At 47.1% G+C, this 27,065-nt stretch overlaps 1 long non-coding RNA gene across 1 annotated transcript; it reads right to left on the bottom strand.

Moving 5' to 3' along the window:
- On the bottom strand, positions 1-27,065 carry LOC109264853 (uncharacterized). The gene is made up of 3 exons (XR_002078897.2): positions 26,791-27,065; positions 24,942-25,116; positions 1-1,070 (listed from the first exon to the last, which is right to left on the bottom strand). It is a non-coding gene; the product is annotated as an uncharacterized LOC109264853 (long non-coding RNA).

Below are 27,065 nucleotides of genomic sequence, written 5' to 3' on the forward strand. Positions count from 1 at the left end.
TCAGAAAACGATCAAGTGTCTGTTTATTGCCTTTGGCCATGAACATAAATCCAGAGCACTTACAACAGAAAATGGTCAATCGTGTGATGAACCCAAGGAAAGGACCCTATTTCAAGGTCGTTGGAAGGTGTTGGTGTGTGTTCCCCATTCCAAATCGCCCTTCCCTTCCCTCCTGACTCTCTTTCCCCCTTTCCAGTCCTCTGCCCCCATACCCCACAAAGAGTCATGAGGGTCTCCTCACTGCCCAAAGCAGGTGCCCAAGGGCACTCTTTAGAGACATTTGAAACTTTAGAACGTTGATGTACAGGTAGGTGCCCTATCTCAGAGCCGCCTGTGTGATCGTGTAAGTCCGTGCAGTGCACATTCCAGAGACCCCCTTGTTATGATGAGTGATTTTCTATCATACCCTAGACATCTGGGTAGTATATTAGGCAATCTGGATCCTCTATGACTCTTCCATTTTAACAGCGGTCACTCAGGCTACAGCCAGCACAGGTCCTGACTACAGGTGTGGGCTGTAGGTCCGGTGACAGTTTGGATTGGAATCCTTGCAGCACTATTCTGGTCTCCTTTGTACAGTGCCCAGAGGCCACAGCATGTTTATTCAGGTCAGTTTCACATGTGAGCGGTTAGGTGTCTGCCCAGGACTTCTTATGTGAGTTGAAAGAATCCTTTCTTCAGCCTGCTCCCATCTGAAATTCTCCTGTCAGTCTCTACGCTGGGAGTGGGAGGGGCACCAGCTGCCCTGGGAGAGGAAGCCCAGGGTCTCCTATTTGTCTTCATTGACACTGAAACAGGAAAGGAGTGCCTCTGCCCAATGTAGGGGAGAGGGGTGGGTGTCTGCACTCCCCTCTCAGGCTCTGCTAACATCACCTTGGGGTGGGGTGGCGTGGGGCATCCATGGCGTTGAGTTGGGGCCATGGCGTTGAGTTGATGTTGAGCTGATGTTGCCAAAAAAGTTTTCTGTCCTACTGAAATGTCTTTGGACCAGAAAGAGCAAGATTGTCTTGGTGTTTTTGTTGTCTACTCCTTCCGGCAGTTCTTGGTTTCAGGCTCCCCCAGCATGCAGTCTGGGAAAAATAGGACATAAAAAAAATAAAAAATAAGAAGTCAGGGAATGTATCGCCATGTTATTCCTCTAGCCCTGAGGGTCCTAGCCAGTCCTTTTGATGTTAAGAGTCATCTTAGGATCAATTGTCTATTGCCTCTGTCCAGGGTTTTGCTGTACTTAGCAGGAGTAGCAGAGAGATAAGTCTCCACCATCTTTTCCAGACTCAGAAGTCTAACGAACTTTTTTTCTTATTTTTTTAAAAAGTTTATTTACTTATTTATTGAGTGAGAGAGAGAGAGAGAGAGAGAGAGAGAGAGGGAGAATCCCAAGCAGACTCCGTGCTGTCAGTGCAGAGCCCGACGAGGGGCTCTATCTCACAAACCATGAGATCATGATCTGAGCCGAAATCAAGAGCTTGACGCTTAACTGACTGCGTCACCGAGGTAACCCTAACAAACTTTTTTTTAAACAAACTTTTAATTTTGGAATAATTTTAGATCTACAGAAAAGTTGAAAAGACAATACAGTAGCGTTCCTGTATGCCCTTCACCTAGTTTCTTAATATCTCGCATAACTAGGACACATTTGTCCAAACAATATCAAGAAATTACCACTGCTGCATCACTCCAACTATCGGTCCATTATCACCGAAACTCCAGATTTTATTGGATTTCACCAGTATTTCCACTAATACCCTTTTCCTAAATGCATTTATTCATCATGTCTCCAGTCTTCTCTGGTCTGCAATCCTCTGTCAGTACATCTTTCCTTTCAACGACCTCATATACCTGAAGAATGCTGGTCAGGGACTTCGCAGGGCCCCTTAATTTGGGTTTGTCTGATAGCTTCTCATGATTTGACTGGAATCATAGGTTTGGGGGTAGAATCTATGGAGATGCAGTGACCTTCTCATATCAGGAGGGACACAATATCAGTGTGACTTATCACAGGAGATCCTAACTTTGATCACTTGGTTAAGGTGGCATCCGTGAGGCCTCTCCACTGGAGTGTTAGGATTTTTCCTCTCCATACTTTTTTTTTTAGAGAACTTTCAGGTCCATTTCCATCAGTGTGGAGTTATATGTGATTACTTTATGCTGTATCTTATCATTCAATATTACGTTATCTATTTTATTGCCAAAATTCTTCTAGCTTTGAGCACTGACTCTTTCAGGTTGTTCTTCATCAGTTTTAAGGGTGAAACGGGGGAAGAAATTCCAACCCTTTGTAGAGTCCCCCAAAACCCTGCCCATGCCCCTCCTCACATACATCCTAATATTCACAATGAATACTAAAGTAGGGATCTTTGGCCATATTCAAAGCTTCCAAAGCTATTTTTTAAAACCAAAGTTTATTTAGCTAATCCTATAATAGAGTGAATGATTCCTTTGGTAAACAAAAATAAATGTTTGAGTTTCAAGTATCTCCAAACATAAGATAATTCACATAAAATTCTCACACACTCCTGCTATGGGCTTTGTTGAACAGCAGCTGAAGCACTCAGAGGGGAAAGAGTCTGTGCACTCAGGGAAATCACTTTTAAATAAGCTACATTTATTAAACACCATCCGAAGAATTTTAATTCTATTGAGCTTCCATTTGAGCATTTGTATAATCACTCAACTATTGCAGCAAAATCAAATGAGAAAAATTTAATATTACTTTCAAACAGAGACCAAAGTTTACCAAAGATCTTCTGGATCAACGGAAGATATTGTTCAATAGCAGTAATAAAAATACTGTTGTACCGTCTAGAAATCAGATAAGATGGAAACAATTGACTAACAAGATTCACACTTCTATAAAATATATTTATAAAACACTAACCTAAAAATTAGGCATCAAGTCTCCATTTGAAATATTGTATAATTCCTTAACCAGAGTAAAAACAAAGTAGAAAAATTTCAAAATCATTCTAGAAGAAAGACAAAACAAAATTCTTGCCATGTTTTTGGAAGATTTTAGTGGACTTGTTAACAACAGTAGAGATACTATCATTGCACTATCTACAAATAAAATAGAATCAAGTAATTTATGAGTCGCATTAAATAATCTGCAGTTATAAAACATTATCTAAGAATAACAAAATCCTATCAAGTTTCCATTTGGGCCAATAAAAACTAACAGAAGTAAAACTAAAAAAGAAAAAAAGAAAAATTATTTTGGTAGAGACAAAAGTGTCTTGCTGTGGTTCTGGATGTTCAGAAGCAGCCTCATTGAAAGCAGAGGCAACTCAGAGGCAATTCATTTCTGCCTTTAGGCTGTGTGGCCAATGTTTGGTGTAGACATATTTCTCTGCACCTCAGGAGAAGATGTGCTGGGCGAGGTGACCCCCTAGGTAGGGAAGACCTCTAGGCAGTTTTTTCCTCTCATTCTAGAATGTGGGTAAGGACAGAGTCACTTCACAGGGGCTGCCCCTCACCCCAGAGCCCTTGGAACCTACACCATTTGACAAAGCAAGATGGAGCCCAGGCCAGCCACATTCGGTTCCTTGGCAAGGCTGGATCAAAGCCAGCCCCTCCTTCTCGTGCTCAGTGTAAGGCCGCCATGTGGGGATGGGGCTGACCTGGTGGAGGCTCTTGGCCAAGGGTCTGCCAAAAGTCCATCGGCAACAGCAGGGACAAAAGGATACTTTGGAAACCTTTAAGATTCTTCCTCAATATTTCTGGTCTCAGATAAGCACTCTCATTTTTTAAGTTGTGTGGGCGTCTCTCAGCCAAAAGAGCACTCAGTGCATTATTCTGAGCTTTTACTTTAGTGGAAAATAAGCTGTCTTGGATAATAGCCAGTGGTTCCTTCAAATTTTTCCAACAGAACTTTGGCTTGTATTGTATAGGTGTCATATGAGACACCTTCACATGTGCGACTGATCCTATCATGTGCTTTGGAAGATTCTCCTGAACCCCGACAAGGTAAACCCCCTCCAAATCAGATACTTGGCGAACACTCTTTCTTTTCCTTGATGCAGTTCAGGAGGATGCTGCCTCCTCCTTCAGACTGTGATTTTCTAACTGTGGCAAAGCTCTCCCAGGGTAGCGACCTCTTGTGTGATCTTTAAGGGCATCGATTGTTTCATCTGCTTCAGTTAATCCGTGCACATTTGGATTCTTTCTTCCTCAAGAGCTTTTAACTAGGCATTTAACTTGGCTACATCAATCCATGGCTTCAGAACCCTTTGATTCACCAACATGATCAATCCCTCGTTAATGGCTTGGAGGAAACTTGCCTCCATGGACTCTGCCACCTTCCTCCTTCAGTCCCAGAATCCAGCTCTGTACAAGGATTAGAGCCCTGGAATCAGAGTTTTCTGCAAGGTGCAACCCAGTTTCCCAAACTAGCTTCCTACAGCACCCTTCTCTGCCCCAACATCCCCTGACTCTGATTAACATCTTCCAAAAAATAGCATTTCAGGACACACTTTTGGAAAGGTAGATATAGTGAGACGCAATCATTGTAGGTGTTTAACAAGGCATGTGAATTTGGATTGGGAGTATCATACTTGCCCCATCCATGTAGAGGACATAGCACAGTGTCTGACACCCAGACAGTAACCAGTCTTAGAAAATGGGTCTGCTCTGTTCCCCAAGTGTCTCTTCTTTGGCTTGAGTGTCCTGTAGATGTTCCCATCCCTTTTGGGGAAAGACTCGACGACCTTGCTTTGTGACAGGGAATGACTCTAGCCCTTCTTGAACCCTTTGGATCTGATGAGGGAACTAGGTTGTTCTGACTTGGAACTAATGGCTTTCCACTTGTGGCCTCCCTCTCTCCGTGAGCCTCACAACTGGACAGCTGAGACAGAAACTCCAGCATGACTTTGCTGGGCTTCTGGTTTTAGCTGGACATGTAAAGAACTCAGATGCCAGCACTCCATCCTTGCCATGAGAAAAGCCAGATGAACTGAATACTGACAACTTTTGTTGGACCCTTCAGAAAACTGAGGTCTCAAGGCAGACCACCACCCTGACATCTGAAAAAAATAGGTGCTCTGAGCAGACAGAGGACATGATATTTACTAAACTGAAACAGCAATCACCAGATGCCACAAGCCAATAGGAACATTAAGGTAGGAATTTTGAGGAATTTGCTAGACTCTGAGTGTGGGATACTGAGTGAGAACCTCTTAGAGGCCACAGTTTTAGAGAAGTCCCCACACTTTTTCAGCCTTTTCCTTCAGGAACTCCAACTAGCAGAGGATTGGGTGAATGCAAAGGGAATACCCTCCCCCCAACACTTCCCATGGTCCTGATAGGAGGAAGGAAGGAGTAACCATTGTGTGATCCTCCTTACAGAACAAAACCTTCATCTTGGGAAGGACATTTCCAAATAGTAGCAGTGACACCCCATCCAGCCAGTGAAAGGGAACTATGTGTGATCCAACCCCCTTCCCCACTCTCTACACCACCTGGTTAGGGCTCCAATCACAATAATGCTGGACGACAACAGAGTTACTGTCAGAGACAGATTCTGAGGAGAAGCACAGAGGGAGACAAGAACAATTGAGGTCAGTGATGAAAGTGCCCCCAAAACACCTTTCGGGGTTCAGCTACCATGGCACATTAACTGTGAGGAATTGCATAAGGCACAGCTTCACCACTGGCTCTGCAATCCATAGACCATGAGGCAAGTAATGACGCACATCACTTCAGTCACTAATCCCATCACTTCCTCCAGAGTCTGTTGTTGGATGGTCACCCTCCTACTCAGGGCGTCATGGACAGCAAAATTTCTATTTCTGTTGCCTGTGTCCTGGCAATAAAACCATGGGATGTTTACAATGAATGGAGAATCATAAAAGGGCATTGGCCAACATACATAAGCATGCATGCAATAAGTGAAAAGCGGTTTGTTCAGGAAAAGTTCAAATTGAACATAACCAGATTGGTAGATGAAGCGGATGACCATGGTGATGCTGACACGGCTGCCATGAAGGGGCTCCACATGTGAACCAGGACCTTCGTGAGCCACCCTGCCCAACACACATGGGGAGATTCGTTCTGACAAAAAGGAGAAAGATTCCTTAGTGCCAGGGATGCCGGATCAACTTCACACTAATGGAACTCCCAGAGATATTTCATGACATTATAACAGCAAAGGAGACAATGTTGGAGGCTGATCAAAATGGCGGCCTGCCAAAGCACAGAGAGGATACCCAGTACCCACAGAAGGTGTATATGAGGAGAAGGCAAGCAATGATCACACACCTGATACTTTTATTTTACAAAGAATGAATGTTTCTAATGTTTTACATTATAGTGTTCTAAGTAAATATTAGTCTTACTATTTTTCATTTTCCTATACATTAGGAAACAACAGCGGGAGAGTTGTTAATGTTTTGACAAAATATTTTTAACCATCTTATTTTTCCCATTGATTATCGAGATCGCTCTGTGTAGTTTCAGCTTCCATGGTCATTTCTACAGCCCCACGCAACTATACAAAGCAAGGATGCCTGTATATGAACAATCACTTCTTTTTAAGTTTATTTGTTTATTTTGAGAGACAGAAAGGAAGAGAGAGAGAGAAGGAGAATCCCAAGCAGGGTCCACACTGTCAGTGCAGAACCCGATGCAGAGCTCAATTTCACAAACTGTGAGATTGTGACCTGAGCTGAAATCAAGAGTCAGACACAACCAACTGAGCCACTCAGGTGACCCAAATCACTTTATTTATTTTTTTATTTTATTTTACAGAGAGAGAGGGAGAGCTCATGAGCAGGGGAGGGGCAGAGAGAGAGAGAGAGAGAGAGGGAGAATCTCAAGCAGGCTCCATGTTCAGTGCAGAGCCTGATGCAGGAGTCAATCCCATAATCCTGGGATCATGACCTGAGCCAAATTCAAGAGTCCAATGCTCAACCAGCTTAGCCACCCAGGCGCCCTACGAACAATCACTTTAAATGCAAATTGTCCAAACACAACAGATAAAAGACAGAGATTGTCAAATTAGATCTAAAGGAAATAAAAGGAGTCAACTATATGCTCTCCATAAGAAACACATTTTAAACATAAAACTCAAACACAGTAAGAGTTAAAAAATGAAGAAACATATACCATAGATATAATTCAAAAACTGCTAGGGTAGCCACAATAATCTCAGACAAAGCCGAATTCAGAACAAAGAAGACTATCAGGAACAAAAAGAGACATTATATAATGGTAAGTGATCAATTCTTATGGAAGACAGCAATCCTAAACATGTATGCACATAACAACAGGATGGCAAAATCTATGAAGCAAAAACTTATAGGACTGAAAGGAGAAATCAATAAATTCACAATCATAGTTGGAGACTTCAACATCCCTCTCTCAGTAATTGATAGACAAAGCAGATAGAAAATAGGAAGGAAGTAAATGACCTGAACAGAATTATCAATCAATCTGGCCTAACTGACATCCAACAACATTAGAGTATACATTCTTTTCAACAGTGCACGGAACATTCACTAATATTGACTACATTCTGGGGCATAAAACACAGCTCAACAAATCTTTAAAAACAGAACTCATACAAAGAACTCATACATTATCAGACTGTAACAAAATTAGTTTGGAAATCAGTAAAGAACAATAACTGGAAAATTCCCAAATATTTGAAATTCTACAATAAGCTGCTAAACAACCCATGAATCAAAGAAGTCTCGAGGAAGTCAGAAAAAATATTTTGAACTAGGAGACAATGAAAATAAAATAAAAATGTGTTTGATGCAGTGAAATCAGCACTTAGAGGAAAATGTATAGCATTAAATGCATACTTTAGAGACATATATTTAACATTAATAATCTAAACTTTCACCTTAGGAAAATAAAGAACAAATAAAATCTAAATGCAAGCAGAGGAAGGAAATAATGAAAATGAGAACAGAAATTTATGAAATTTACAATAGTAAAATAGTGGAGAAAATCAAGAAACCAAAGCTGGTTCTTTGGAAAGACCCATAAAGTTAATAAAACCTCTAGCTAGGCCAATCAGGAAAAAAGAAAGACAAAAATTATTAATACAAGAATGAAAGAGGGGTAAAAAATTAGATATATAGATCTATGGGACAGAAGAGAGAGCTCAGACAGACCCACATGATTATGGTCAATTGATTTTCAACAAATATGCAAAGGCAATTCAAGGAAGAAAGGATAATCTTCAACAAATAGGGCTGGAAAATTGGACACCCATATGCAAAATGTTAAGTCTTGATTTACATCTGCCACCTCATATAAAACCTAACTCAGTGGATCATAGACCTAAAAGTATCATGTAAAGCTGTAAAGTTATTAAAGAAAATGTAGGAAACAAATCTGTGACCAGCTGTTGGGCAGAAAAGTCTTAGATGAGATAATGAAAGCATAATCCATAAAATAAAAAGGTGATAAAGTGGACATCATCAAAATTCCAGAACGTTTGTCCTATGGCAGAGAGAGAAAAGACCAGCTACCTACTGAGAGGAAATATTTGTGAGTCATCCTACTGACTACGAACCTGTATCAGGAATATATAAACAACTCTCAAAATTCAACATAAAACAAAAAATCCAATTTTTAAAAAGTGGGCAAAAGTTAAACAGTCACTTCACCAAAGAAGATACACAGACAGAAAGTAAGTTCAAGAAAAGATGCTCAACATCATTCCTCATTCGGAAAATGTGAATTAAAACCACAATAAGTTGCCATTACGTGCTTGCCAGAATGACTGCAATTCTTTTGAACTGAATATACCATGTGCTTGCCCGGATGCAGAATAACAAGAACTCTTACACACTGCTTGTGGGAATCAAAATAGGACAGCTTTCCAAAGCAATGTGACAGTTTCCAATAAAGTTAAACATACTCTTCCCATATAATTCAGCTATCCGTTCTGAAGTTCTCAACCAAGAGAAATGAAAACATATGCCCCCCCCCCCAAAGCCTGTAGAGAAGTGTTTAGAACAGCTTTATTTCTAATTGGCAAAAGCTAAAAACAACCAAAATTTCCCACAATGGCCAAATGTGTAAAAAAAAAAAAAAACCTGTGGTACATCCATAAAACGGAATACCGTTGAGCAATGAAAGGAACAGGCTGTTGACACATGCAAAAACACGAATGAGTTGCAAATATTCAAAGACCAAACCATAGAGACAGAGAACAGATCTGTGTGACTGTGAATAGTATCTAGGGGAGATTTGGGGTCTGGGTGGAGAGAGGGGGGGCATTGGGGGTCAGGGTGGAGAGAGAGAGAAAGTCTCTATCCTGACTGCAGTGGTGGTTACATGACTGTGCATTTGCCAAAACACGTAGAATTGCACACCAAAAAGAACGATTGTCACCTTATGTAAATTTTCAAATAGCCTTAAAAAGTCAAGGTCCATTGTTAAGTATCTATTCGTTTATGCACTCGGTTATGTTTACCATGTGACTATTTTATGATGCAGACTTGGCTGGATTCTGTGCAGTGGCAAACAAGATAGACAGGGTCTCCATTCTCTAAACTCACGGTCTGGTGCACGAGTTGGCAAACTACAGCCCAGGGGCTGAATCCAGCCCACCACTTACTTTGTAAATAAAGTTTTATTGAAACACAGTCATCATGTCCATCCATCTGTGTATTGCTATGGCAGAGTTTAGTTGTCACAAAGACCTATAGCCCACAAAACCTCAAATATTTACTATCTAGCCCTTTAAAGAAAACGTTTGCCAACGCCCTAATGTAGAGGGTCTCAAGCTTTATATTGACCTGATATCTTTTTGGAGCCTATTAAATTCAAGTCCTATCCAGAAAATTTGTAACTGAGTAAGAAAAGTCTACAGATTTCTAGAGGATCCTAAAGCAAGTGGTTCTGGACCTCTTTTGGGAAAAGCTATTTAAGAAATACAGACACTAGGGGCACCTGGGTGGCTCAGTTGGTTGAGTGTCTGACTCTTGATTTCAGCTCAGGTCACGATCCCAGGGTTGTGGGATTGAGCTCTGTGTCAGGCTCTGTACTGAGCATGGAGCCTGCTTAAGATTCTCTCTCTCTCTCTCTCTCTCTCTCTCTCTCTCCCCCTTTCCCCTTTTCCCCCACTCGAGCTCTCTGAAAGAAAGAAAGAAAGAAAGAAAGAAAGAAAGAAAGAAAGAAAGAAAAAGAAAGGAAGGAAGAAAAAGAAAGAAAGAGGGAGGGAAGGAGGGAGCGAGGGAAGGAGGGAGAGAAGAAAGAAAGAAAGAAAGAAAGAAAGAAAGAAAGAAAGAAAGAAAGGAAGAAAGAAAGAAAGAAAGAAAGAAAGAAAGAAAGAAAGAAAGAAAGAAAAAGAAAGAAAGAACACAGACATTAAGCAAAGAACGGCAATTGGGTGTTTGAAGGGTTTGAAGGGTTGTCTGAAGGGTTAAAGTACAATTCATGCATTAAACTCCAGCTTGACAGCCTGGTCCTTTTAGAAGTTGCTTCAACTATTTGAAGGTGGCACCCTCTGGGTAAAACAATATTTTGAAAACAGATGTTTCAGAAGAATTATGGGCATGGGGTTATTTTACTCACCTTATCTCCAGTTATGAATATATATAAAACTGTTCAAGAATTTGGTAATAAAACCACACATTATTTTCTGTTTCAGCCCCAGTCCAGCCCAGCCAGGGTTCCTCAGCGAGACAAGACGGCCCCTCTGCAGGGGGGGACAAGAGCTGTCTCCACGTGTAATCCTGGGAGCAGGGCGGGGGCGGAGGGGGTGCGAGAGGCTGGGGCGGGGGTCGTGGGGGTGCCGTGGGAGTGGGGAGGGCATGTTGGAAGAACTGGAGGTTACTTCGGGGGAGACTTGCCAACAATGCTTACTGTGCAACCCCCTCCATCTCTAGAACTTTCTGCAGCAGCCCTGTCTGCCAAAGCTCCCTGTCCCCGCTGGCCTGCTTCAACCCCTCTCTGTCAGGGCGTGATGCCCAGCTCCTAGTGGGGCCCCGGGGGGTCCCCAAGCCCTTGCAGAACATTACCTAAAATGAAAGACCAAAGCAGAAGAGAGACCATCTTCAAGGAGCATAGGATGTTGATGTGAAATAATGTAAAGTTGCCTCTGAGTTTCCTAAAAGCTGGAGTGGGGAAGCAGGTAAACACACCATAAACCGCTAATTAGCAACACGCCTTGGCCATGGGCGGGGGCAAGTCATAAAATGAGGGAAGGGTCTGGAGCAGAGGTAGTATCTGTCTTTCTGGATGTGCCCACCAGCCTGTCCCCACAGCCGCCCTCGGGGGACCTGCCTTTAGTTGATGCCCTTTTGTTTCAAAGGACAAGTTTGGCCGTCGATGTCAGGACTCTGCAGTCAGCCCAAAGTAACCCGGTGAATTCCATCGGCTTTAGGGCTCTAATAATAACTATTTGAGAACATTGCAAGATGGGAATATAATTGCTTTTATTAGTAATTAGATGACATCACGGCTGGGAAGCTTTTATTTTGAGAGTGAAGCTACTCATGATGAAAAGTAAAATTATCTTTGGTCTCTTCTAGCCCCCCCTCGATGGCTTATAATTCTGACGTCTCGCAGAACATACGAACTATGGCCACCATGTAAACGTAAACTTTTTTAATACTACTCGCTTTGCAAATATACTTAGCCTGAACTCTGCATCCGAAGCCAAGATGGCCCGGCTCTGTAATTAGTAATGAATTCCTGTCTGTCTTCCGTCAATTATTTTCTCTCTGGTTATTATTTGACAAAAGCCGTGTGTCCAACAGGTGTCCTGTCTGACCTTTCTCATCAGAGCCCGTGACGGGAGCATTCCACCATGATGGATGGGGAAGGGGATGAAGGGACTGCTTTTGGAGTGTGCAGAAAATCAGAAGATAAGTTTCAGCCTGGAATGAAGAGAATCCCCACTGCTCTGGACAGTAGGGGCATCGTGAGGCTAACCATGATTTATCCTGCCAAAAACAGGACCTCATATGCTATCACAGAGGAGCAGAGAAAGCGAAAACCCCAGCATCCTCTTCTCAATGGATGGTCACGATAGGAGTTAATGTGAAGACACAAAAGAGGCAGTCACAGGTCATCTGACACCTTGTGAAGTCATGCCTTGCTTACTTACCTCCTATATTTCTTTAGAAATGTTTGCCCTATATAGGGCCGTCTTATCAAAAACTATATTAAAAGAAAATACCATTTCAGAGGCACCTGGATGGCTCAGTCGGTTGAGGGTCCAACTCTTGATTTCAGCTCAAGTCACGATCCCAGGGTTGTGAGATCAAGCCCGGTGTCAGGCCCCATGCTGAGCCTTGTAGTCTGCCTAAGATTCTCCCTCTCTTTTCCTCTGCCCCTCTCCCCCTCACTCTCTCTCTAAAATAAACTAAAAATGTTTTAGTAAATAAAGAAAAGAAATTGACATTTCAGAGAATGTCCAACTCTAGAGGCTAAGGGATAAAATAGTGACAAAATGCATGATCTCTTGAGACTAACATCAGTATTCTAAATCAATAGTCACGGTGAAAAGTTACACAGGATAAATTTCGAATTTTTTCCCCTCAGAACAATGTTCGGAATGTATTATTCGCTGTATTAATGTGCTGAAAACCTTTACGTTTTCAGTTTCAGGACAGGAACTTTGGCATGGCCTGTGCCATAAAACGGTCGCTGTCTCAAACTCAACACACACCCAAAGGGGGAGAAGGCAAATCGACAAGACTCTTCATTGAAATCCAAAATGGCACAAATCATCTTTAAAATCCAACCAGGAAAGGAAGGAGTCACAGAACGTATTTCCGGGGAAGAAATAAAAAGTCACAGAGGATGGCTGTGTGACAGGGACGGGTAGTGGATGAGCCATCGAGGGCGGGGTTGACCCGGGGCCTCTCGGGGCCGCCTGGGGCCCTCAGGGGCAGACACAGCAGAACAGCTGAGCGGGTTCCAGAAGGAGAAGGGCCCTGGAGCCATAGGGTGGCGGCCCCCACAAGGGTTGGCCTGGGGGTCAGGGCACCGGACTTCAGACAGGTCAGCAGACCCCTCCAGCCGTGGGGGTCTGCCGAGCTGCAGAACTGGGGGCAGGACATTCTGGGGCGGCAACCTGGAGGCCGAGGCCGAATGGCGGGCATCTGCTGGGCAAACAGCAGAGTCTGGATGGAAGGGAGGTACGGGTCCGAGGAGGAAATGATCCTGGCGTCTGCTGCGCCTGCTGTCTTAGCTGTCCTCCGGCTTCCATCAGGAGTCCGGGCCCTGTGTGTATAGCCTGCTTGCTAGGGTGTGTGTGTGTGTGTGTGTGTGTGTGTGTGTGTGTATTCGTTTCCTGTGGCTGTTGTAACAAATTACCGCTTAAGACAACAGAAACTCTCACAGTTTTGGAGGCCAGAGTGTGTGGTGGAGGTGACCGCAGGGCCACATACACAGGCTCTGGGTGGGGGTCCTTTCTACTCTTCCAGCTTCTGGTGGCCTCAGGCATCCCTCCAAGCTATCGTCCTCTTTGTGACTCTTACTTGTCACTGGATTTAGGGCCTACCAGAGAGACTAAGACGATCTCTTCACCTCGAAGACTTTACTTAAACTTTGTATATCTTATTTTATTTTTTCTTTTCTTTTCTTTCTTTTCTTTTATTTTATAATTTTGTCTATTTTATATATATGTGTGTGTGTGTGTGTGTGTGTGTGTGTGTGTGCGTATTTTAAAGTAGGCTCCACTCCCAGCGTGGAGCCCAACGCGGGGCTTGAACTCACAACCCTGAGATCAAGACCTGAGCTGAGGTCAACAGTCAGATGCTTAACCGACGGAGCCACCCAGGCGCCTCCCTTACACTCTTTATTGAAGTAATACTCACAGACACTTGCGATTAAAGAGTGGACATACCTTGTGGAGGCCGCCATTCAACACATACGCCTGTTTAGCCCTTATTTTCATGAAACCTTTCACTCTTCTTCCTTATGGATGTCAACGTCAGCTGCAGGCCCCTGTTAGGAGGACTGGCAGGCCCCGGGGGGGGGGGGGGTTGGGAGGTGTCACTCAAGAGATCAAGTCGCTCCGGGGACCATGGGAGCATCCGGACACGTGATGACCTTCACCTGGGCTTCTCAGAAAAGGGCCCAGACAGAAGATGTTAGGTGCTTACATGAGATTCCGGGCAGGCAACCCCTAGGAGCTTAATTAATGTGTTCTCGGCAGCTAACTAGTTGGACTACAGTATCCTAAACTGATGGAACCGTAGAAAACAAATGAGGCCCCAAGATCCAAGGAATCCTGAGGAAGCCAGCCCAGAACACTTCCAAGACTGTTTTCTCTTATATTTTGAACAGATTTCTCTTTGCGTTTTAACACACAAAAAAGCACACTGCTGGGTCAGGCTTGGGCTTTTTCTTGGAAAGGGCACGATCCAAGCAAACCCTGAGGCCCATTGCGAAACACTGCTGACCGAGCGGTCGTGACTCAGCACTCCCAGGCAAAGCCGGGGCACTAAGACCGCCCTTCCTCCGGCTGGAAACACACTTCTTTGAAATCAAGCCCATTTGTCATCCCACTGGCTGTTTTTCCTTCACTGCGCCACTCGGGTTCAAATGACCCCTCAGAAGGCCCAGGGCCGGCCGGCCAACACGAAAACATCCCTCTCTGGAGGGGAGGAGGTGCCCCACATCTGGGAGAAAAGCAGATGTGAGTGCAGAACAGGGGCTCTGGTGTGGCTCAGCCTCACTCGGCAAGAATGTGCATGGCCCAAGCATTGAGTCACTCCTCCGGCCTTGTTTTTCTGAACCTCAGAAACATTTTGGAAGCCACTGAACCGCCCCTCCCCTGGAAAGAGCTCTGATGGACGTCATTCTGGTCGGGTGGTTCTCCAACAAACACATGTGTCAGAAGACTCCGTGAACCTTCTGAAAAGTACATGTGTTCGGGCCCCACCCGGACCTGCGGAAGGAGAACCCCCCGGTAGTGGGAGCCGGCCGTGTGTTTGGTGGTTTTGATTTTCGTGCTGTTTTGATGTTCCACAAGTGACTCAGATGTTGGCCACTTGCTAAGAAGCATTGAGTCCCCCGACGCGAAGTGACCGTTAGGACACGGAGTCCCCCGGCAGTCAACTGCTTTTGCCCCAAGGATACACGATGAGTTCACAAAGACCCCAATCCCTAACTCCCCGAGTACTGACGTGCCCACGGCCCTTTTGGGGGAGAGTCAACACCAAGGTGTCTGGGAATTCAGAATCCCTGATTCATCCTGGCACAATGATCCAAGCCCCGGGGAGGAAGCGAAGAGGCGATGCTGTTTGGAAACGAGAAAAGCACAACCAGCCAACACGTGAGGGCGGTTTACGAGGCGGAAGCCCACCCGTTGAGAATTCGTTGTGGCCTGGCCAGGAGGACGCAGATACACCAGTAAAATCTCCTTCCGTAGATTTCAGGGATCCGAGGGGCAGGTTAGGGGACAGCTGAATACAGCAGATTCGTTCCACCCACCAGAGCTGGAGCAGAAGAAGGAGCAGGAAAATGACCTAGACCCTCTCAATTAGGCAGGATTACAGGGCAGCACAGGGCATGCGGAGTTCTGGCAGGTTCCAGCCAGCGGTTGGGACCCTCACCAGTCACCAGACCTCCCAGCTGATGGGGACGGAGGAAGCCCCAGGACTCCAGTGGGCTAAAGGCTCAGCCCTGGGAGCCCCATTCCCAGGGCGACCACAGATGTGAGCACACCTGCAAATAGAAACCAGAATGGAACAGCCCCATCCACTGAGGGTACACTCACCATCCTCAGTCGTCCCAGCACGATGCCTCTTACAAAGGTTGCATTTTTTTGCCCCAGGATCCCATGAAGCTTCTTTCACTGCATTTTTACTGTTTTTATTTTTATTTTTTTTACTTTATTTTATTTTACAACAGCTCCCCATCTACCACCCTTTGAGTTGTTTGTTTTGCATGACATTGAACAGAGCCTAGGCTGGTTGTCCTGCAGGATGTCTGGCATTGCTTTGCCTGATCATTTCCTCTTTATTAACGTTTGGGGAAGAATGCCACACAGGTGTTGTTGCCACACATAGTTACTGTTTTGATAGACGGTCCGTCCACCGGGAGCCCCTCCTTGCCAGCTCTTGTGTCATTTTGTGCGTTCCTCCAGCCCATACGCAACACCCTGGTTTCTAAAGTTAGATGTTCCAGGTGCAATTTGTGGCTCCCTACAGGCATCAGCTGTCTCTCCAAAAGCCCTAGTTCCCTTTAGTGAAGAATGGTATTTAGGAACCAAAGTTTGGGCACTAGGCGTGCCCACCATAACTGGGATGTCACTGCACCTTAGCGCTGTTGGTGATAGGTAATACATAAGTACATATTCCACTCTGATTCCTTTGACTCAACCCGACACCAAAGACTCCTCCCCACCTCCCCCATTCCGTTTTTGTGGCTCCTTCTTCCACAGTGAGAGCCCTGGACCCCGGCAAGAGGATACAGCCACTTACTTCATCTATCCTACGATACTTGGAAAACATTTGAAAAGTGACATAATGACAGCAGCCATGCCATTATCAAGAACAAATCTAGTTAGCAAAGTTCAAAGTTATCTGCATTAAGATTTCTCTTGTGCTGTTAGAATGATCGGTTTGTCACACAACTAACTTAACTTACGTTTTTAATACCGGAGTTTGCTTTTTTTTTTTTTACCATTTTGTATTAAACTCTATTTCTTAACATTAGAATATATACGGTGCAAAAATCACGATTATATATAAAATTATACCCAAGCCACTTATCTTCAACCCTTCTCTCTACCCCATTCTTAACCAATCCCCAAAGGTCACCACTTTGACTAACCTCTACATTATCATTTCTGTGTCTCTTTTTGCAGAAATATGCAAATACAATCATATATTTGTATTCCTCCTTCCCAACAGTCTTAACGATATGTCCTCAATCTGGAAATTGCATCATATTAACTCTTAAAGGTCTGCCCCATTATTAATTTTACCCATCACGTTATTCAATTAATTGTCAAGCCACCCCACGTCTTTGCCTCCCTCATGCAAAATTTCCACAAAACATCAACTAGGAAGGACAACGTGGGGCTCGATGAGGTTGCAGAAAGAGGAGGTTAGAAGGGAGACCAGAGACTAGAGGCAGGTCAGGTCCGGATAGTAACATGACGTCTACCTGTGATAGAATCCAATACAGCATCCCTTCTCTGTGGAAAGATGGTTTCAGCAGGACAAAAAGGAGAAGGAGTCCCATAATGTCCAAGCAACAGGGTTTTCTACAGACTCAGACACTGTCCAGACAGTTGCCAGAAGTGAGTAGCAGGGTTCCATGGGCTGTGCCAAAGACATGGTCTTACTCAGCAGATTAATCAATGCATAAGGGGCAATGTGTATCAGATAAAGAAAGTCTGTTTTGCAAATGGGAACGTTAAAGCATTTGTGCAGGACTGCACACACCTATGGCACAGTGACAGGTGAAATGACCGTTACAAAAGCAGTCTTGTCCTCAAGAGCAGGGATTCTCAACTCGGGTTATCTGGGAACCCTCTGAAATCCCTTGCAAAATGTCCGAGTGGATTTCAGTGGGGGGAAGTATGCAGAGTTTTCGTCGGGTTTTGAAAGGAGTTTGTGACTCAAAACATTTTAAAAGTTCAGAAACACTGGTGTGGGGGCCAGGAAACTAATGGGGGAGCAGATGGCTGTGGTCACCGGATTGAGTGTACTTAGCCAATGCAATCAGTGAAAATGACCTTCCTGGGCTTCATCGGTAATAACCACGGATGCTCTTGGCATACATTATTTCCTGCATCCTTGTAACAGTGCTTTTAACGAGCCGTGCCCCAGAGGGATCAATAACAACCCCAAGGCCATGACATTGGCAAATGGTAAAGCTGGGATTCGAGCCCACACCTGCCTTATTCCAGAAGCCACAGGCCGAAGCCAGCATCGAACGGCTTTTCACCAGTCTGGCCACTGCTGATGCACCATATCTAGTCCCGTGGGCCTTACTTAGAGACTAAGTGGGAACATGGCCAGAGTAGGGCTACCACATGGTCGTGGGCACCCACAACCTCATCACTGCAAAGCCAATCAGGGCTCTTTCAGACTATTCTCACAACCTCGGCCAGCCATGGCCCCTGCAGCCTCCCCCCGCCAGCGTCTACATCACCGGGCTTGAGCGTGCCAAGGAGGCTGCTCAGTCTTCAGCTCACCTGAGCCCGGAGTGGGCAGCCCTGCTCTGGCAAGCTCCAGCCCCTCCTGTGACCAAGTCACCACCTTTACCCACCTCTGCAAACTGGGTCCCCATAGAGGTCTGCATTCTGCTTCCTTTGCCCTGTGCCCAAGGCATCTGCCTGGACCTTACTCCTGCCTGCTGGCTCATTCCCAGGAAGCCTTCAGCCTCAGCCTCTCCATCTGCTGGCCCGGATTCCAACCCTGGTCCAGAGCCTGGCTATTGTACACGCACCCTCTCCAGCATCGACTCCATCAGACCACCCTGCCCTCTGGACATGCCATGGTTTCTTCCAGATGGAACAGCTCCCAGAGCCTCCAGCTGGGTCTGCCGCTCTCAACAGCACTTCAGATTTGTCTTTAGATGCATAATGTCCTTAAAGGCTATGACATGAGCCCTTCTTACAATCGAGAAATTAATGCCAAAAGCTAAATTAGAGTTTAGTATTATTTTTATGTCATTCTAAAAACTTTGTGTGATACGCCCGCATAGTTAAAAGTGCTCTATCCTACAGAGGAGATGCCCAGCGGGTCCGGAATACCTTGTGAGTACTGATGTTGATAGGTAAATAAACATTATTGAGACTGAGGCATCCAGTGGGAACACAATTAATAACAAATGGAAAGAATCCACTTACTTAAAATTATAGCAAAATGTTCTAACTCCACTTTCCTTTGACTGTATTTTTCTTGTAACTGGTCTTTTGCCATGGCTTCTCTCTAGGGGGAAGTTAGGAATATTTTCCAATATTTAATAAGGAATCATCCCCTTCTTAAGGACATCCTTGTGTTTCAAATCTGGTGTTTGGCCTCAACTGAGCAGATGGGATTTTCCGTTAGATTTTTGAGAGAGACCTTGGAATCCCGAAATCCTACCTCTTCCAATAACACCGCCATTCAGCTAGTTGGTTGGCAAACACATTTATAGCACTTAGCAAGTGCCAGGCACAGTTCTAAACACTGCAAATGTTAGCTCCTATGGCAGACACCCCTACGTACAGAAGCATAACCTTGTAGAGTTAAGTCCATGAAGATGAGGCTCTATGTATAATCGAAAATTTTCTAGAACTAAAATTTGCTCTTAATTTTATGCTATCCAGGCCAAAGTGTAGGGGTGTGTGTGTGTGTGTGTGTGTGTGTGTGTGTAATGCTACATGAGAAGTTAACAGGATGGGCGAGGGGTGAGTGAGAAGTGACTGCTAATGGCTTTCTATTTGGGGTGATGAGAACATTCTGGAATCAGAATAGTGCTGTGTGCACAGCTTTGTGAATATTCAAAAAACCCCACTGATTTGTACACTCTGAAAGGGTAAATTGTACAGCATGTGACTTGTGTCTGGATCTTCTCTTACGTTACAGGCTAAGAAGGCAAGAAGAATAACATTTCTCTTGCCTCTTCTCATGTTCTCATTGGCCACACCCCAAACTGGCCACGACGTCTTCCCCTCTCGCCTGGGTCTTAGCTGGAGAGAGAGGAAACAATGAAATCGGAGGAAGAGAGAAAAGAAGGTGTGGCAGTGCTGTGGGAGTGACCAGAGCGGCCGTCACCACTTGGGAGTGGAGAACGTGAGCAGAACGTGAACATCCCGCCCCTCCACCTGGCCCCAAGCCACCTCGAAGCTTCTGTGTTCAGCAGCCAGGCGACCACCAAGCCAGGGCCGATGTACCTGTCTGGGTGCCGCTGGGTGCTGGAGTGGGGCAGTGGGGACAGGCAAGGGACAAGAAGATAAGCAAAAAATGTATCCATGCAAGAGGTGCACGATTTTCCAGAAGAGAAAGGCCAGGAGGGAACACCTCGGCACGGGGAGACGTTCCTGAGGCAGAGGCGGAGCTCAGAGTGCAGGGATGTATGGCTTCTGCCGGGGACTCGGGAAAGCTTTCCAAAGCAGATGCACTTGAGCAGGGTCTTGAAGGATGCTTAGAAGTCCACCAGGCCAAGGATGCACCAGAGAATGGGTGTCAGGAATGACCGTGCGAGTAGAACGTAAATGCATCATGGCGGCAGAGGCCAGGAAGGACCAACAGAGAAGGCCCTGCGCGCCATACTGAGAAGGGGACCCAGCAAAACGCTTTCGGAAGGTGACAAAAGACGGTGCACTGTGCCTGAGAACAGCCACGCTGGCGGCGAACAGATGCTGGACCTGGGGAGGGGGGAACAAGACGCCAAGAGAAGAGGATTCAGCCCGGGTCACTCCCAGGGCCTCTGGCTTCATGATAGGAATTGCATTTTAGAAAAGTCGAGTCTTCTGTGGCTGTGGAGAATCCTGGGTCATGCACGGGTCTGGAGCTCAGGAGACAGGACAGTCTGCACAGACATGGTGGGGCTCAGCCTTCCAGGACACAGAGGCTGTGGCCGAGAGAGCAGGAGGAGAGCTCAGGACGGACAGAGCCGCTGGGGGCAGGGAGAAGAGCAGAGTCCATCAGGAAGCCGGAGAGAAAGAGGAGGAATGCACACAGGCAATGGGAAGAGGGGAGGAAATGGAGGGGAGGGTGTGTCTAGAGAGGTGCGCACCAAGAAATGTGGGGCTCGAAGGAGGCTTGTCAGACGTGGCCGCGAGGAGGCCGCTTCTGGGCCGATCGCCACGCCCGGTACTAAAACCAGATCATCCCACACGCTCCCCGGATACACGGCAATTTCTCCTGGAGGAAGGGCTAGGCTTCTGCGTCCTAAACAAAAACGATGAGGCCCAGACAGATCTGTCGCTTGTCAGACACCAGGCCCTCCTGACACGCAGGCTTTCTTGACCCCACCCGCCTCGCCAAGAGCAGACACTCCTGAGCCAAGCCTGTGCTCACGGCAACGAGGAAGTCTCTCACAGACAGCCCTCTGCACAGGCCTGACAGTGGTCCCCAGCACACTCCCAGCAAGTGCCTTCCGGAGGCCTTTTTGAAATGCAGGGTTTTCGGCGTGTGGCAGAAAGGTCTGTCGAGAAAAGAAGAAAGGAGCCATCACATGAGAATGAGAACTGTATGTGCTTACGTGATACGGATAACGAAGCCATATCCTAGTGCCTCCCCACTGAGCCCCGGTGGCCGTGGACTCCGTGCTGCTCTGGCCCTCATTCTAATGCCTCTGGGCTCCCGTGATACCGGGCCACCTGCACCGAAATCAACCTCATTCACTATATGAACAAACTGGTCAGACTTTGATCTGAAGCCTTGACCCGATCCCCATTTGAATTCGTTCTTTGTTTGAAGGTTTCTACAAGGCTCGAATCTGCCAGAGAATTTTTCAAAATGGGGGTTGCGGCGCCCGGGTGGCTCCGTCGGTGGAGCGTCCGACTTTGGCTCAGGTCATGATCTCGTGGTTCGTGGGTTCGAGCCCCGCGTCGGGCTCTGTGCTGATGGCTCGGAGCCTGGAGCCTGCTCCGGATTCTGTGTCTCCCTCTCTCTCTGCCCCTAACCCCTCAAATATAAATAAACATTTTAAAAAATATTTTTAAGTCTACAAAGTGGAGGTTTCTTACTTGCCCTGTGGGCTCAGGAGCAATACAGGTCCTTTCTCTCTCCGGAACAGACCGTGGCCTCTGCTTTCTGTGTGAAGGCATTACCCACCCCTGACTTGCTTCCAGAGAGCTCCTGTGACCTGAGCTGATGGCCAACTTCACCCAGGCTACTCCCATAGCTCTCAAAGACTCCCAGAAAGCATTTGCAATCCAGAAGATCTTGATTCAGTTAGTCTGGTGGGACTCAGGAGGCCACAGTTTTGTGTTTTTTTCCTAAATATAATTTATTGTCAAATTAGCTAACACACAGTATACACAGTGTGCTCTTGGCTTTGGGAGTAGATTCCTATGATTCATCACTTACATACAACACCCAGTGCTCATCCCAACAAGTGGCCTCCTCAATGCCCGTCACCCCATTTCCCCTCCCCTCCCGCCCCCCGTCAACCCTCAGTTTGTTCTCCATATTTAAGAGTCTCTTACGGTTTGCTCCCCCTCTGTTTGAAACTATTTTTCTCCCTCCTTTCCCGCATGGTCCAGAATTGGACCCACAAATGTATGGCCAACTAATCTTTGACAAAGAGGAAAGAGTATCCAATGGAAACAAAGACATTCTCGGACAACAACACGCAGAAGAATGAAACTGGACCACTTTCTTACACCAGACACAAAAATAAACTCAAGATGGATGAAAGATCTAAATGTGAGACTGGAAACCATCAAAACCCTAGAGGAGAAAACAAGCAACAACCTCTTTGACCTTGGCCGCAGCAACCTCTTATTCGACATGTCTCCAAAGACAAGAGAAATAAAAGCAAAAATGAACTATTGGGACGTCATGAAAATAAAAGCTTCTGCACAGCAAAGGAAACCATCAACAAAACTAAAAAGCAACTGATGGAATGGGAGAAGATATTTTGCAAATGACATATCGGATGAAGAGCTAGTGTCCAAAACCTATAAAGAACTTACCAAACTCAACAACCGAAAAACAAATAATCCCATGAAGAAATGGGCAGAAGAAAGAATAGACACTTTTCCAAAGAAGACATCCAGATGGCCAACAGACACATGAAAAGATGCTCAACGTCGCTCATCATCAGGGAAACACAAATCAAAGCCACACTGAGATACCACCTCACACCAATCAGAGTGGCTAAAATTAACAACTCAGGAAACAACGGACGCTGGCGAGGATGTGGAGAAATGGAAACCCTCTTGCACTGTTGGTGGGAATGAAAACTGGTGCAGCCGCTCTGGAAAGCAGTGTGGAGGTTCCTCAGAAAATTAAAAATAGACCTACCCCATGACCCAGCAATAGCACTGCTAGGAATTTCCCCAAGGGATACAGGAGTGTTGATTCATTGGGGCACATGTACCCCAATGTTTATAGCAGCACTATCAGTCATAGCCAAATTATGGAAAGAGCCCAAGTGTCCATCAACTGACGAATGGATAAAGAAGATGTGGTTTATCGATGCAATGGAATACTACTTGGCAATGAGAAAGAATGAAATCTGGCCATTTGTAGCAAGGTGGATGGAACTGGAGAGTGTGATGCTAAGTGAAATAAGTCAGAGAAGACAGATACCATGTTTTCACTTGTGTGTGGAATTTGAGAAACTTCTCAGGAGTCCACAGTTTTTAAAATGCCCCATTTGTCCAGCCAGGTCATGCTCTGATAAAAGGTGCCCGGGAAAAGTCATTCTGACTCCAACCATGACCTTAGCACATCACTCTAGCACATTAGCAAGACAGAAGCTGATGTCAAGGTGTCGGCGTGGTGTATTGTTTCAAGCTGCCTGCTGGCTTGGGGGCTGAATTAATTACTGTATGAACTTACAGACACCCCAGTTCATCCCACAAAAGAGTTGACATGATTTATCAAATGCCCCCCCCCCCAAAGTTTTTACAGTAAAAGAGTAAAATAGTGAAGAACTGAAAATAATTTTCTCCTTCCTGGCTCAGGTCTGCTGCCTGGTTCATATTACCCAGAGTCCAAGCCAGCAACGTCCCCGAGGGGAAAGCCAGAGGGGAGCCCCCAGTCGCTCGGTAAGGCCCCAGGCGGGGGCAAAGCACTTGCTTGGGAGCAGAGGGGAGGGAAGACTAAAGACTAATAATAATAGCCAGGAGGCTCGAGGCCCTGCACCAGAGGCACTGTCTCACATCATCTTATCAAACACCATCCAGATGGGGGATGGGACAGTGCGTATTAGTTTCCGGCAGCCGCTATAACAAAGCACCATAAATGGTGTGGATTCACACAACAGCGTTTTTGTTTTTTGTTTTTTGTTTTTTTTTCCCTCTCTCAGTTCTGGAGGCCAGACGTCCAAAATCTTGGACTCTGTTGGCAGAATCGTGCTCTCTCTAAAGACTCTCGGGCGGAGGGGTGCCTGGGTGGCTCAGTCGGTTAAGCGTCCGACTTTGGCTCAGGTCACGATCTCGCAGTTTGTGAGTTCGAGCCCTGCGTCGGGCTCTGTGCTGACAGCTCGGAGCCTGGAGCCTGCTTCGGATTCTGTGTCTCCCTCTCTCTCTCTGCCCCTCCCCTGCTCCCGCTCTGTCCCTCTCTCTTAAAAATAAAACAAACATTAAAAAAAAATTTTTTAAAGACTCTCGGGCAGAATCTTTCATGTGGCTTCCCAGCACATGGAGGCTCCCTGGCTTGTGGCCACCTCACTCCTAATCTTCATATCATTTTCTTCTCTTCACGTCTGCTGGTCCTCTCCTCTCCCCATAAAGACACCAGCCTGTGGGTGTAGGGCCCACCCTGACCCAGGATAACCTCTTCTCAAGGTCCTGAATTAATTACAACTGCAAAGAACCTAATTCGAAATCAGGCCACATGCGCAGGCACCAGGGGTTGAGATACCGACATGTTTTTGGTGGGAGTGAGACACGATCCAACCAGCTACAGGGGTGTTACCGTGCTACCCCTCTTCAGAGACGGAGACGTATGAGGGAAAGTTCAGCAGCTGAGGAGGGCACGGAACTGATAAGAAACAGAGCACAGAGCAGAGGTGTGTGCAGGGGCCACTGTGTGTGAGTTCCAGAGGAAGAGAGAGACGTCTTTGATCTCTGATTGTATCCCAACACAAAACTGAGTACCCAGAAGGGGCATTGGTTCTGATCCCTCTAGAACCAGGATGCTCGAACAGACTGTCTAACCTTAGGGCAAGGGCCACCCAAAGTGTGGCCCACAGCAGGCAGCTGCCCACCCGTCCCCGATCTGTGCCGTCGGCACTGGAGACAGCTGCCCCGAAACGGAAAGACACATTTTCAACAAACACACACTCTGGCTTTTCTTCTCCCGAGCGAGCCAGGATGCTAATTAACAAAGACTCACTGGCGAGGGTCTCACCTGCAGCTCACGAGGCAGCCTTAATTTGCGGGGATTGATCATAAATCCTCATTTAATGGGAACCATCCCTCAGCTTGTGGGGAATATGTCAGCTGTCACAAGCGCCCAGAGGCTTCGCTTTCCTCCTCCGGTGAGTTGAGCCTGATGCTTGGAGAGAAGGCGCACGAACCAACCTCTGGAAAAATTATAGAAATCGAGGAAGAGACATCTGAGATTCCAGACCACTGATCCCAGACTGAGGGAATTACAGGAGAAGATGTGACAGTGGCGGGATGCCACGTCAGTGCACCCTTGCCACTCGCTTAGAGGAAAGGGGGGGGGGGGGTGGGGAGGACAATACGGAAAGTTAATTAACCTGCCGAATGGATAATCCCTCACCCGCGTTTCAGAGCCCAGAAGAGAACGGCGGCAGGGAGGACCCTGGGTTTCTTTCCAAGGGTGGAGGGGAGGACTGGACAGTTTCGGCCCTCGTGCAGAGAGCACTTAGGAGCCATCCCTCCCTGTCCCGATGCTGGCCGTGCACACGCGACACCAGAGAAATCGGGAGGCCAGCCTGGGGTCGGGGCTCCCGAACCAGCTCACCCCATCACACCAAAACACAGGTTTCCCATCATTGATTCCCTGGTGGCTGTGGCCAGCTAGGACCGCTTTCTTCCCAAAGCACTGGGAGGCCACCGGACGGGTGGATACAGATGAAAGCACGGGGACCAGGCTAGGCCGGCTGGGCCGAGGGGCGTCGAAGAGAACCTAGGATTCAGTTCAAGCGGCACAGCTCCTTCTGCAAAGACACCCCAGCATGAGGAAGCAGAGAGCCCAGAAGCTGGTTATTAACATCCTAGAGTCAGACTCCGATCCTACTAATCGAATGTTCCCGAAACGTAAAGACACGGTAATGATATTTATCTACAACCTCTAGTACTGCTGGTGTGGAGCTTGTGAACCCTCCAACACTCGGGCCCCGTGGGTCTCTGCTCCCGCCCCAGGACCCTCCCCCACACCCACGACGCTCAGATGGACGACCCACAGACTCTAGTCTCTGTCCCAGGTCCCAGCTCTGGCCGCATGTGTCCAGCTCCACAGACGGACCTGATCCCTTCTGCCTCCCGTCACCTGGAAGCCCATCCCTGGCTGTGGTCCCCAGGGGCATAGCCGCCCTGTCCTCTGTCCTACCCCTCAGGTCTCAGGCTGGCCCGGTGCCCACTTGATCCCCTGTGTGTCTCCCCCTCCTAATGTCTTAACTCATTTGGTCCTTTCCTCCCCATTGTCCCATCCTCACTGAGACCCTCCCCACCCCTTGTGGAGCCTCTGGCCGTATGCTCCTAACTGCCCCCCCGACAGCTGCTTCTGCGAGGGTGGCCGCGTGCCGGCCTGAGCCCCTCCACAGCCCCTGAGCCTACGCGGGTCCCCGTGTGACCCGCAGGCCATCCACAGTCCCATGTGCCCACCGCCACCTCAACACTGTACCCTAACAACCCAAAGCCATGCCAGTCCCGGCCCAGCACCCGCCCTTGTGCTGAGCCCCCTTCACAGCCCCTCTCCCCACTGCCTGCTTGACCAACTTCACCCTTGAAAACCCTTTCCGATGTCTACAAAGCCTTCTCGGACAGCGCCCGCCCCCCCCCACAGTCAGTTCATCCCTGCCCCCCTTCCTGCCCCTCCCCCTCATATGCCCCTGCACTCATCACCTGCCCTGGTCGTCTGCCAACACCATGGCCGGGAGCTCCTCGAGAGACGCCTGCCTCGCGCCTTTGCGAACCCCAGAGCCCACTGCTCTGCCGGGCATGGATGTGTGTGTGGGCCACAGTCCCCCCGCCCTGCCTCGGGGACATGTCATGTTGATGGCACGCACCTTAGATACGACGTCATAAGAAGGGCACTCCAGCTCTGTGGGCTCCCTCCAAACCCCCAGTCGAACCAGCAGACGAACCCAAACGGAGGCCCCGACAGGGGCCTTAAAGTCCTCCCCCAGGCAGAAGAGGACAGGGAGACAATGTCCACAGTGAGCCTGGACCCTGGTCCTGTGGCCAGGATAGGATTTCTGTCCTTTCGGGCCAGCTGGCTGTGAGGACTCTCTGGCATGGGGAGGGGGTAGAGACCACAAAAAGTGTGGCCACCCAGCTGCCT

This window comes from Panthera pardus, unplaced genomic scaffold (genome assembly GCF_024362965.1).
Source record: "Panthera pardus isolate Hobbes unplaced genomic scaffold, ASM2436296v1 HiC_scaffold_10, whole genome shotgun sequence".
Classification (NCBI taxonomy): Eukaryota; Metazoa; Chordata; class Mammalia; order Carnivora; family Felidae; genus Panthera; species Panthera pardus.